Genomic DNA, 13395 nt, shown 5'->3' with positions numbered 1-13395 from the left:
TATATGTATATACACAGGTTAGTATACACACATATATTTCTTTTTTCTGTCAACTAAGACGGCCTAAAGCAATCACATCACAATAGCAATGAGCATACTTAACATACGGATCTTGGTTTCAAAAACCTTTCTCCAGCCAAAGGAACCAGCAAAACTTGCATAAATAGCAGATTCCAGGACTGGGGCAGGAAATATACAAGACGAGTTTGGAATATCTTGTAGAGCCCAAAAGTAAGTCCTCAGAAAAACTTCACCATGATGGAGGCATGTCAAAGGGATATAGGAATCGACTGAAAGAGCTCCCAGTAGCCCCAGAAGGAACAATTTGATAAACAAAATATTTAAAGCAGTATAAAATACATTTCCATGAGGCTATATTGATATTAATAAGTAATTGAATAAGTAAATGGAAGGGAAAGAAGAAACAAATTTTCCATGCAGAAGAATTACAGATAATTTATGAGATACTCTGCCCTAGAGGAAGGGCACATAACTTTCTGCCCCTTCAGTGTGGACTGGGCATAATGACTTCCTTTCAATGAGTACACTAGGGAAAGAGGGGTTACTAACTTCATAGTGGAGAAACCTGACAAACACTACCTCAGCCAGGTGATCAAGGTCAACATCAATAGCGATAAATCGTGTTGATAGTATGTATTATTGATATAATATGATGAAAATGGCACTTTACCTCTGTGGTCTTCCTCCTAAAAGCCCATAACTCCAATCTCATCATTAGAAAAACATCAGACAAATTCCAGTAGAAGGGCATTCTACAAAATGCCTGACTAATACTCCACAAAACTGTCAAGGTCATCAAAGCTAGCAAATTCTGAGGAACTGTCACAGCCAAAAGGAGTCTAAAGAGACATGACAACTAAATGCACTGTAGTATCCTGGATGGTGCCCTGGAACAGAAAAAGAACCTTAGGTAAAACTAAGGGACTCCAAATGATATGGACTTTAGTTAACAATAAGGTCAAGATTGGTTCATTAGGTGTAATAAATGTATCATGATAACATAAGATGGTAATAATATGTGAAACTGGATATGGGGTGCATGGGAATTCTCTGTACTATCTTCTCAATTTTTCTTTAAATCTAAAGTGTTGTAAAAAATAAAGTCTACTAAAAAAAAAGAAAGAAATCCACTCCTAATCATAAGAAAAGACACTACAATTATTCTAATTTTTAAAAAGTGAAACAAGGATTATACCACATGCTTTTGAGTTCTCAATGCTTTTCTACTTTGGGGAGTTCCCCCCCTCCAAATATTCCAGCAATACAGGAACATTCTCAACTGTTCCAGTCAAAAATAGTAACTTTCAAAAATGGTGAAAATCAGTCACTTCCAGTCGGCTTGACTGTCAACATAACAAGAAAACACAGCAGGTTAGAATTAGAATCTCTCTTTCTCCACCTTGAGTGTGTGAAAAATATACCCGTCTTTATTTTCCATAGTAATCTTGGGTGCTTTTATCTAGACATGTTTTAGCTGTGTAAGATAAACGAAGGGTGGCAGAAAATAAAGGCTTTAAGTTTAGTTGCACATCAAATAGTCCCCAGACATAGTCATTAATAACAAGATGCTTGAAGTTTAATCAACCATAAGTTGCACTTCTATTTTTTTTTCACTGTAAGGATATGTTTTACAAAATCTACTTAGAATAAGAAGAAATGGTTAAAAAATAAAATCAGTTTAAAACATTTAAGAGAAAAAGACTTAAAAAATAATATGTGGCTTCACACTTAACATCAATTGTTAAGTTAAAAACAATGTTAATAAGTTATTAATTATCAGTAACTGATAGAGTGATAAAATAAGCTATTAAAGAAATTTACTGCATATTAATCTTTAGATAAAATACAACATATTTTCAGCGATCCATTTTCTTATTATTCTAATAACATACAAGCTAAGAGGCTTTTCAGGAGCCATAACTGTATAGATATTCAATTACATTATTTTAAAGAGGAAGCTGAGGTAAATTGCTCCTTATGTCTCCTTTCTCTGACTGCATCCAAAGTCTATGCATTTTGAGGCCCAATTCTCCATCCACTTAATCCACAATTATTTGTTTAAATGCTCTAGCATTAATTGAATTCCTAAGCTCTTACAGCTTGTGGCAGTCATCCTGGAAATTGCTATGCCTTATTAGGTATTATATCGTATAGCACTATTTTAATTTTTAGAAATTATATCACTTTTTAGCCAATTGTAAATTCTCGGAAGATCAGAACCATGTGAAATACTTCTTTGATCTAGCTTCTATTACCTAATAAAGTGCCAAACACATACTGGGCATTATAGAAATACTTTCTGATTAATGAAATGATATGATCTAATCTACTCATTGAAGGAAGAATTTGTAAACATCAGTGTTTAGTAATATATTGGTTTTATCTAAAAATAAATCATGTTTGAAAATGTTTTGCTAAGTTCCTTAATGGAATATCTTCTCTTTTTATTTTAGCAAAACTCAAATCATGTTTGAATATTTTCTTATCATTTTAACATAGAAAAGTTTATCATATAAATAAGATGTTGCATTTAAAGAACATACTTCTTTTTGATGAACAAGTTAAATATTAACAAAAACAACTATGTAACAGACAATAAATAAAGCCTTTATATAGACTATGTTCTCTGAAAATTATGCAATAAAATTAGAAATCAATAGTAAAAGGAGTAAAAATATTCATGTCTCTGATCACCACTTTCCAGTAAAGGTAGATTATTTTTACCAAACCTCCTACTAGAAACAACTAAAAATAAAGGATAAAGTAAAAGAATAATCTTTATAAAGGCAGCACAAATCTGATGAAATATTAAGGAATTCCCAGCCTGCAATCTAAGAACAGGAGGGGAAAGGAAGATTCTAATCCACCCTGCCATAAGGCATTTGCTCTGGCTAAACCTAGCTATGGCCTGGAAGGACCCCGAAAAGCCTAGGGACACCCATGGTGAGGACTTTGATTCGTGAGCCTACGACGTTGATTTGTGACACTAAAGGCTACACGGTTAGAGTAGGGTGAACCTAAAGTAAACCCTCTGTCACTTTGCAAGGCAGTAGGGAAGGACTCCATCCTTGAGTGCCTGTAAACACATGTAACCGTCATAGTGTTATAGAGCTCCACTTGTCTTTGTTGGGAATGTCCCCAAATAATCACAAACTGTAATTTAGTTTAACATGATCCTGAACTGTTAGTGCCAGTGAGCTCTGGGAAGGAATGAATGTACTCCTTCTGGAGGACACCATCTCTATTTTGCCCTTTCTTGTGAGAATGCTCCCAAGAAAAATTTTATGATAAACTGAAAAATAACCAAGCTGGCAAGATAATAAGGCAACATATATAAAGTTTATCAGAAACAACAGAAAACAGAAGCAGAAAAAAAAACTTCAGAAAATTAACTTAGATGCAGAGCATTAAAAAAAAAAAAAGGAAGAGAAACAGAAAAAAAAGAAAAATAGGCTTACTTCATTATTAGAATAAAAATAAGCTTGGCAGAATCAGCATGTAATAGGAAATTATTTTTTAAATTAATGCATACAGTATTGAGAGATCATTACAGTAACTGGGGTGAAAAATATAACAACTGAAATTTGAAACTCAGTGAATGAGTGGGGCAGCAGATTAGCCACAAAAAGAGAGAATTAGTAAAATGGAAGTGGAGGCAAAAGAATTCTGAAAGTAGTGCAGAGAGAAAAAAAATGGTAGGAAACATAAGAAAGAGTTTAAGAGGTACAGATGAAAAGTTAGAAGGTCTAAAATACATTTAATTTGCATTCCAAGGTATGGGGGTACAAGTTCAGGGTACAAGAGTAGAGAGGACCAAGGGCACAGAGAGAAAAGCTCTGAGCCAAGGAGCAAGGCTTTGTATTTACTCCCAGTATCAGAGGGCACGACAGTGACTTGTGGCTCAATGAAAGAAACTCCTGATGTTTTCACCTCATCCAAAGCCTTATCTAGGGTAGCAAGGTCATTATTACTGACCCCATCAATTTTGAGGTCTCCTATCTCAGCAGTCACATTGCTTTCTGGATTGGCTCATGAGGTCTGTATGACTGATTTGGGCTTCCACAGTGGCAACTATTTTTAGGAGTCCATCTTTTTTTTTTTAATTGAAGTGTAGTTAATTTACAATGTTGTGTTAGTTTTAAGTGTACTGCAAAGTTATTCAGTTTTATATATAAATATATATATATAATATATAATATATATTTTCTATAAATACATATAATATATATATACGTATAATATATATACATATATTCTTTTTCGGATTTAGGAATCCATCTTAACTCTTGGCATCTGCTGTTATTACAAGAAAATAGCTCAAGTTTTCTCCGTAGGAAGAGTGACTTCGCTATTTTTCCCTTCATATAAAAGTTTTTAATCCCAGGAAAGTCTAGCCTTGCAATATTCACATGATTTCTTTTGTTTTTCTAGTACCATTTTAACACTCTCTCTCTGTTACTCTTGCCCACTAAGCTTTAAGTTGGGCTATCTCTACTCTAGGAAGTTTTCCAGGTTTGCAAGGCTGATTGAATTAGTTTATCTACATTCCTTTGAGTCAGTTTCTTATTTTCTGATGGGTCACCTTCATCAGCATTATTAACTCAATCTTCACCGTAAGAGGCCAAACACCAGCCAATGCTCCATCTATAATTTCCCATGGGAACTGATCTCTCTCATGGATTTCTTCTGAAAGTGCCAAAGCTCTCTTACAGCAGCCAAGATCCACTGCAAAAAAAAACACCCTGATGCCAAATGAATTTGTTTGGCATCATAGACTGTAGGAGGGGCTGAGCTGTAAGAAGGCTAGGCTGTCACCATCCTTCTTAACAAGCCTTATGTGCCTGGTCCCCTCATCTCCCAAGCAAACCAGCCAAGATTCAAATGATTTGCTCGGTTTTGCAACAGAGGTCATGAATATCCCTTGTTTCACCTGTGTGGGTGCACATCTCTATAACTGTTTTCTTAGAGGGTCAGAAACATCTGCCCTCTGCCACCCTCAAACAAATCTTAGTCTCAGTTGTTACAATGGGAAAGACCTGAGGCTGACTGCCAGATTGGTAAGGAAGTCCTCCCCCAACCCCAGCTGAGAAGACAGTGGGCAACACCCAGACAGTGTCTGGGCATCTATCTGTATTTGAACCTTCTTCCTGGTACTCTTCTTGCAACCACCTCTCCAGTTCTTCCTCATCAACAGGCAATAAAGCAGAGGACCATTTATTGCCCAGTTGACCATACGATTTTGTTCACTATTGAGTCCCATGACCATACGATTTTGTCAACATGTCACTACCGAGTCCCATGAATTTTATTCAAATCCCATTAGTTAGCCCACAAGGTCCATGTCTTTCCTCTTCCAAAAGGCCAGATCCCTGTAAGCATATCACCTAAGTTGCCAAAAACCATCAACAAATCGCTGAGAGGTCAGCTAGTCTGCCAAGCTTCATGGATGCTGGCAGATGACACAAGGCAGAGATCAAAGGTGAGTTTATTGCAAATGCAGTACCAAAGTATCAGCATTTATACCATTTTTCTGAGCTCCAGTTCTTACAAGGTGACATGAATTTGGGCCATATGGTGACATGAATTGGGCCTTGTATGACAGGAGAAGGGCTCTGAGCTTCCAGAACCTAAATATTTTACACTGGACAGTGAGCACAGATGCCCTTTTTTCTAGAAAGAAATGACCATCTCTATCTCCCAGGGCTGTAAGCACACCTGTTACTTGCTTCAGAGGGAGACATTAACTCTACCATCCAAGTCTATTCTCTATAAAAATATCATTTAAAAGATCATCTGGGGAGGGCTTCCCTGGTGGCACAGTGGTTGAGAATCTGCCTGCCAATGCAGGGGACACGGGTTCAAACCCTGGTCCGGCAAGATCCCACATGCCGCACAGCACCTAAGCCCATGGGCCACAACTACTGAGCCTGAGCTCTAGAGACCATGAGCCACAACTACTGAGCCAGCATGCCTAAAGCCCGTGTTCTGCAACAAGAGAAGCCACCACAATGAGAAGCCCGCGCACCGCAACAAAGAGTAGTCCCCGCTGGCCGCAGCTAGAGAAAGCCCACGCGCAGCAATGAAGACCCAACACAGCCAAAAAATAAATAAATAGATAAAAGATCATCTGGAACAAAGGGCAGTCAGTGCCCCTGCTTGCAAGATGTACAGAAAAAAAAAAAAAAGAGAAACCCATGTAGAATTATCTCCCAATATATCACAAGTTAAAGAAGAAAATTTCAGGAATAAATTGTTTTACTCCATTAATTTTTACCACCAGAGAGCTGTTGTACCACTCTTTCTGTTAGAATTATTTGGTGGTACCCTGAATCACATGCACTTAACTATAACATGCAATGTGCAAATATGTTTTTTCATATTTTTTTCAAAAAAAAAAAAAAGCTTGAAGCCCCTTTTGGAATGAAGGTTCTTCAGAGGTGGCTAAATAGTATCCATTATCTAAATCAAATATTTTAAAAAGGGAAGGGAAGGAGGAAGTAGAAGAATAGTATAATGAGGTGGGGGTGGGGCGGGCCCTGCACTGTGGCGGGAAAGTGGCGGGAAAGCTCCTCCCGGAGCCTGGGGAGCTGGAGGCGCCGCCGCGGACGCCGCTGACGCAGTTTCTGGCCGAGAAGCTGGTCACCATTATCCCGAACTTCAGTCCGGACAAGATCTTCTAACTGGGGGCGACCTGGGGCTCTTCCACCCTGACTCACCAGTAGAGGTGGCCCTGTGGCTGGCGATCGACCCGACACCAAGATGGATGCATTGGCTGCTTCCTCGCGAGTGGAGGGAGGTGGGAAAGTTGGAGAAGATGAGGGATCAGGAAGGAAAAGGTAGAAACGTTTCCCTCTACGCCTAGCCCTTAGTCCAGGGAACTTACCAAACTCCTGTTAAATCAGGCTTCGGACAACATCCCCAAGGCGCATGAGATCCGGACCCCGATGGAAGACGCGCAGGACAGTAGCGTAGCCAAGCTCCCGTGTGTGCTGACGCCTTCGTGACACAACAGGCGGCCCGCGCCAGGCTGGATAACTTGACCTCGATGCAGGTCAACACCCGTGGGGCTTTCCTCCCACCAGCGCTCGATCCCGTGGACAAACTCCGCACAGACCTGCAGCCTTCACACAGCGCCCAGTCTCGAGTCTTCCAGGCAGAGACGGGTTTGTGGAGGCCCGTGTCTGGGGCAGGAGGCCCGCCAGCGGTGTGTGAGCGCTCAGGACGCGATCGAGGGACGCCCATCCGCTTTTGAACGTCTGAAAAAAAGTGCAGTGGAGCAAGGAATGGATTTATAACATTGTTAGACAGCAACGGGCTTGTGGTGATTTTCTGTAATTCCACACCTGTATCTTGGAGCCAGCTGTCCTTTTACAAAGGAAAGAAAAAAACTTTGGCAAAACAAGCGGTTTTCCCCGGCGGAACCTCCGGTCTCCTGATCAGAACTGCCATGCGCAGGTGAGTGTTCGGTGACTTCACGTGTTGCTTTTAAAAGATGGAGGTATAGCAGGAGTGCGGAAGTGGCTAGGCCTTTTTTTTTTTTTTCTTTCCTTTTTTGTTTCCTTCTTGAACCTGATCCCTTGGGCTAAATTTAGAGTCTCCTACAAAGGTGGTTCATCCAGAGAAAGAGAGCCATTGAGTGGGTAGTGACGGTGACCCATGTTTATCATCTAAGCCCTGATACACAATAAAGATGGAATCAAGCCAAATCTCTGTTGGGTTTTCCTGCCTAACTGCCACGTGAAAGGAGCAAGCCAGGGGGCTAGAATGACTTGTTAGACCAAACTGAGAGGTTTAGCAGGCAGCTGGAAACTTTAGACCAACACTCTGGATGTCTCTTGTTCTCTTTGCTACTTTTGGGTAAGGTCTAAAGGGTTGCTTAGCACCAAGAGGAAAGTCCGGGAAAAATTAATTCCATGTTATCAAGTGTGTGAGTGAAGACATGATGCCGGGGGAAAAGTGGGACCTGTGACATGGTTCTTGATGGACTGAGGCATAAGACTGTTATAGGCAGCAGAGGCTCAGTTAAGGGCAATTTCTTTTTTTTTTTTTTTTTTTTGCCCTAGGAGGAAAAGTTTCATCTGTAGCATTTTGGAATTGCTAAGTTCCTTACAGAAAGTATATTACTGAGAGAGGAAATGCTTGTCTAGTCATGCAATGAGTAGGTTCAGTAACCAGCTGGTTTTGGACGGTAGCACCATTGGTGAAAAGCAGAAGCATGCCATCTCGAGGGTTTTTTAAAGAGCCTATGTGCATGTCAGCTGAGCCTAAAGAATATCTACTGGGATTTTCCCTTCAGTGTTTAAAGTCCAAACTTACTCAAGCTACACGAGCACTATTTCTCCGTTCCACATTGGTACCCAGATGTTCCTCTAACAAACAGCTGATGGTTATTATTTGAACACTGAAGGGCCAGACATGAAGGGATTAGGACCTAGAAGACCTGGTCTCCACCGTTTAAGAGATGACAGGACTTGCCTTTTCATCTCACCCTTATGTGGAATCCTTCAGATTTAACCTGGGGAATCTTCTAGAGTGAAACCACAAGTTTTTGTGGAGGTTGAGGAGACCTGCATGTCTCAGATCTCACCCTGAAACACTTTTTTTACAATCTGTCTGAGGTACAATCGAATCTGTCTTTACACTTTACCTGTAAATCTCTGTAATTGTTGAGCTTTTATTTTTATTTTTGACTTCATTATAACATAAAAAATGATTTTTCTCTTAATAGTATTATGAAATGACTGCAAGTAAAAACGTTAAACAATACAGAGATATGAATGATGGAAGAAAGTGAACACTCAGTTAGATTGGCACAATGGAGTGAGGACCAGAAATCACAGAGCAAGAATACATTTTGGCTTTGCAGCTAAAGTAGATTTTGGCAGAATTCGATTTATTACTCTGAAGTGTTCCTGTCTTTTGAAAATAAATATTGAGGATGATTCTGTAGTGTGGACTGATACAAAGGAAGTCAAATAAATTGAGAAAAAAGTACAGATATCTCAATTTTAAGTTTAAGAGAGGTAGTATCAAAATAGTACAAACAAACAAAGGGACAATGTGCATATTGTAAGGCTAGTCTTCTTTGGGGAAAAGAATACGTGAAAAGAAAGGTGAAAAAAAAACCTCTCTTTTTACTACTGGACATTTTAAAAACTAAATAACTTTATGTGACTAAAATAACCTTAACAAAGAAACTCATATACTTAAAATTTGCATGAATTTAGATTAACCTGACAACTTTAGATTCAGAAAAGTATTAAGGGCCATCACTCTGGTTGTATTCTTTTCTTCCCTTTATTTATTTATTTTTTAATTGAAGTATAGTTGATTTACAATGTTGTATTAGTTTCAGGTGAACAGCAAAGTGATTCAGTTATATACATATATATATATATAAAAATCTATTATTTTCAGATTCTTTTCCATTATAGGTTATTACAAGATATTGAATATAGTTCCCTGTGCTATACAGTACGTCCTTGTTGTTTACCTATTTTATATATAGTAGTGTGTATATGTCAATCCCAAACTCCTAATTTATCCCTTCCCCTTTCCCCTTTGGTAACCATAAGTTTGTCTTCTATGTCTGAGTGTCTGTTTCTGTTTTTTAAATAAGTTCATTTGTATCATTTTTATAGATTCCACATATAAGTGTATAATATGATATTTGTCTTTGTTTGACTTAACTTCACTTGGTTTATCTTTGTATCTGAGCTCTGAGTAATATGAAATGACAGAGTGACAGAGACAAAAAAAAAGATGGAGGAAGAAGAGGAGGGGGAAGTGGAAGAGGGGGAGGAAGGAAGGGAAAAAGAAGACAAACAGAATAAAGGAATAAAAGAAGGACGGAAGGGAAGGGGAGAGAGAGCGAGAGCCCTCGTTTAGTGTCAAAACAAATGACCTATAATGGTGTTGCAGTTAATAAAGTTGGATCAAAAAAATTAAGTTTATTGGTAGAGTTTATAATCTTCAGAACACTAATATATGATCTGTTTGGTTGCTTTGACTATTAAAAAATAAAAACAGGGGCTTCCCTGGTGGCACAGTGGTTGAGAGTCCGCCTGCCGATGCAGGGGACACGGGTTCATGCCCCGGTTCGGGAAGATCCCACATGCCGCAGAGCGGCTGGGCCTGTGAGACATGGCCGCTGAGCCTGCGCGTCCGGAGCCTGTGCTCCGCAACGGGAGAGGCCACAACAGTGAGAGGCCCGCGTACCGCAAAAAATAAATAAATAAATAATAAAAAACTAAAAAATAAATAAAAAGTCTGTAATTGTACATCAGTAACACAAAAATGGAGGCATGTTCAAAGCCAGCTATGATTACAGTCAACGCCTAAGTCCACTCACTCCCAGCTCCTCTCTATCCAGCCTCAACATCTACTCCTCAGACTAGAACAGCAGGGAAAAGTCAATATTTGTATTGAATCGTTTTTACACTTCTAAAAAGATAAATATTAACAGGTTGGAATCAAGTGAATTATTCAATTACATACCAACAGTTTCCAAAGCATACTCATTACGTTCTAGAATTGTAGTAGATTTATTTTTTTCAAGGATATTTGGCTCAATAATTTAAAACTAAGTTGTTTTTACTCTTGCACTCTCTTTTGGGGAGGAAGGCTGTAAAAGTGTCCTGAATGTCAGTCACTTCCATAAAAATAATTTTAGAAAGTAGCTTTTTCATCAGTGTTATTAGAACATTAAAAGATTTATTTACAGAGCTAAAGTTTACTCCAATGTTCATCTTCCCTTTGTCTATCCTCTATATCTATTCGCAGTGTCCTCTCCGAAAGGCTGTGTTACTATTACTATCAGAAGCAGTGGGTTGAAAGTTGGACTGTTACATTTGATATTCCTTTACTGACTACACCTTTGAATTTTGCAGTGCTAGTCAAATGATATACTATATAAACTGTTAGACATAACAGTCTAATAACTGTTAATAAATAGTCTTTAATAACTTGAGAGTCTGTCAGAATTCAGACATTTTGTGTTATTGCCTCCTATTCAAAGGAAAATTATTTGCACCATTTTGGTGTATTGATTTGTCTTTTTTGTTGTTTCCTGGAGAAGGTCTATTACTGAACTGAAAGAAATATTCAACAGTCACTTTGCTCTGACTCTCAGCAAGAAGGAATTGTTTTAATATGATTACAAATTGAAGAGTAACATTAAATCTGCCATCCCTTCCTTGGTCAGCTCCAGTTATGCTTTTTAATTTGAAACTATCTTCTAAGAAGTTACAAACAAAACATCAAATACCTGGGAAGTTGCAAGGACCTTCACTTTCCATTTTAAAACTAACAATTTTCATAAAATATTTCATGACAAACGACAACAACTCAAATATCATGTTGCTTCTCATAAGATTTTCTTTTGCATTATTGAGTATTGGGTAAATAAGCCTGAAAATGTTAGCAAATTTGATCACATTTGTTTGAGTCTACGTGCTGCTCTCAGGCTCCCCTGAGAATAGAAACAATTACTCCACATTCTCCTTCAATTAGGGCAAATCTCCGCTTGGCCGTACTTCATAGAAACATCGCATTTTATTTTCTACCTACTAAAAGCTGACTATTGCAGGCTCTCCACACTAAACTAAAGGTGATAGCTTTAAGATTGTCTCTTTTGTATCCCACTAAATGTTTCCAACTGTTCCCTTCACTAATATTTAAACAGCCTAGTATAAAAACAGAAAGAAGAAATAGAAATGTCCTTTCCAGGGTCATGAAGCTCTAGTCACCTTTGAAATACATTGGCAGGAAGTAGGCAACTCTGTCCCCTCATCTTTCTATCAATCTACCAAACAGCATGGCAGCAGTCACTTACACCCTAGGAAGAAATCAAGGCCCTGAATAACTGCCTGGTCGTTGTGTTATTTAGCTTTGCCAATGTCAGTTCAAAGTGTTTTCATCCTTCAGTGTTTTCTCAACCTGGCAGAAAAATGGATAATGGATGATGATGTGGATGACAAAGTGGGTGGATTCTGCAACTGATGAAGAGGAGAGAGAATTTGATAAGGAAAGCACTTCTGAGTCCACAGCATTATGTATATAATCTCAAATAAACACACACACAACACACACACACACGGGGAGCCCCTTTGTTGCTGCATTGCTCTCTTAATGGTCATGCCATCTTAGCTTTCTGCTTACCCAAGATGGTAAGACACGCAGACACACAAAGTGTGTTAATAATAAGGATTATTGCTATTTCCCCAGTAAATGTTTAAGGTAGATTGACAAATCCTTGCATTTTCAATTTCCAATTTATTTGAATCTCTTAGATCACTATGAGAAATTATTACTATTAGTAATAATTCCTATTCTGTATATAAAGAACAAAACTGGATAAGAAGTAACTTAAATGTATGTCCACTAACCATCTGGTGTGTTATCATGATAGGATGTATTACACATTTACCTACAAATGAGAATAACATCTTAGATTGTGAGTTGTGTATTATGACAAACCCACGAGAAGTAATCAGAAGAAAAAGAAAAGGGTGAGAGCAGGAGAATAAATGGAACCGAATGTGTTTAGTTGATGAAGTAAATATATTTTGTTCATCTCTCACTTGCTCTGTATTCTTTCCCTCTAATTCTTCCCCATCACCACATTTTCCTTTACCTTTTCTTTCTCTATTGTTTGCGTCACTGTTATTTTCATGGTTTTCCCAAATATCACTGACCTGAAGTAGGTATTTGTTGATAGTATTTTTATTTTTGGAATGGGTGATTTGTTTCCTTGCCTCTAACCTGCATTTATCCATTTTTCTTTGAACTTTTTTATTGAACACCTGTGATGTACCCAGTCCAGTGCTAAGAGGACAAGACAATACAATACAGTCCCATGTACCTTATAACAGGACATGTGCCCTATTAGGTGGACACTCAAGACTCACTTTGCTTATTTCCTCCTTTGGTTTCCACTCAAACAAGTCCTATTGTCTTTCTCAATTTTGCCTGGTAAATGTTTGTTACTGTTTCAACTCTCCGTTTAAACATCACTTTCTCCAAGAGGACTTTCTTAAACCTCTAGAGTAGATTAGATATGTTAGCTATTTGCTCCCATGAAAACTTGTCTGTACAAGGTTTGTCTCTAAAAGCTGTCTTGCTGTTCAATATATTTTTGTTGTTTTAACGTAACTCAAGAAATATGAACTGAAAATAGTAAAGGTCATATTGTTTTTCATCATAGTTTTATTTTCATCTTTCAAAGAATGCATCAAACATATTTTAAAGCTAAGAAGGATAAGTATATATGTACAAAGGACGTCAAGATCCTATTAAATATAGTATATTAAACCCTCATCTCCCACACCCCTCTCTCTTATTTTTTGGCTCATCAAATATACAACCACAGTGCAG

General features: G+C 38.2%; 1 pseudogene; it reads left to right on the top strand.

Annotated features, from left to right (window-relative positions):
- The first annotated feature begins 2924 nt into the window (after window positions 1-2924).
- On the top strand, window positions 2925-7273 carry LOC116763316 (annotated as a pseudogene).
- The last annotated feature ends 6122 nt before the right edge of the window (window positions 7274-13395 follow it).

The sequence above is a fragment of the Phocoena sinus genome, chromosome 12 (genome assembly GCF_008692025.1).
Source record: "Phocoena sinus isolate mPhoSin1 chromosome 12, mPhoSin1.pri, whole genome shotgun sequence".
NCBI lineage: Eukaryota > Metazoa > Chordata > Mammalia > Artiodactyla > Phocoenidae > Phocoena > Phocoena sinus.
Note: the sequence above shows the minus strand (reverse complement) of the source record. Positions and strands in the feature narration are given on the sequence as shown.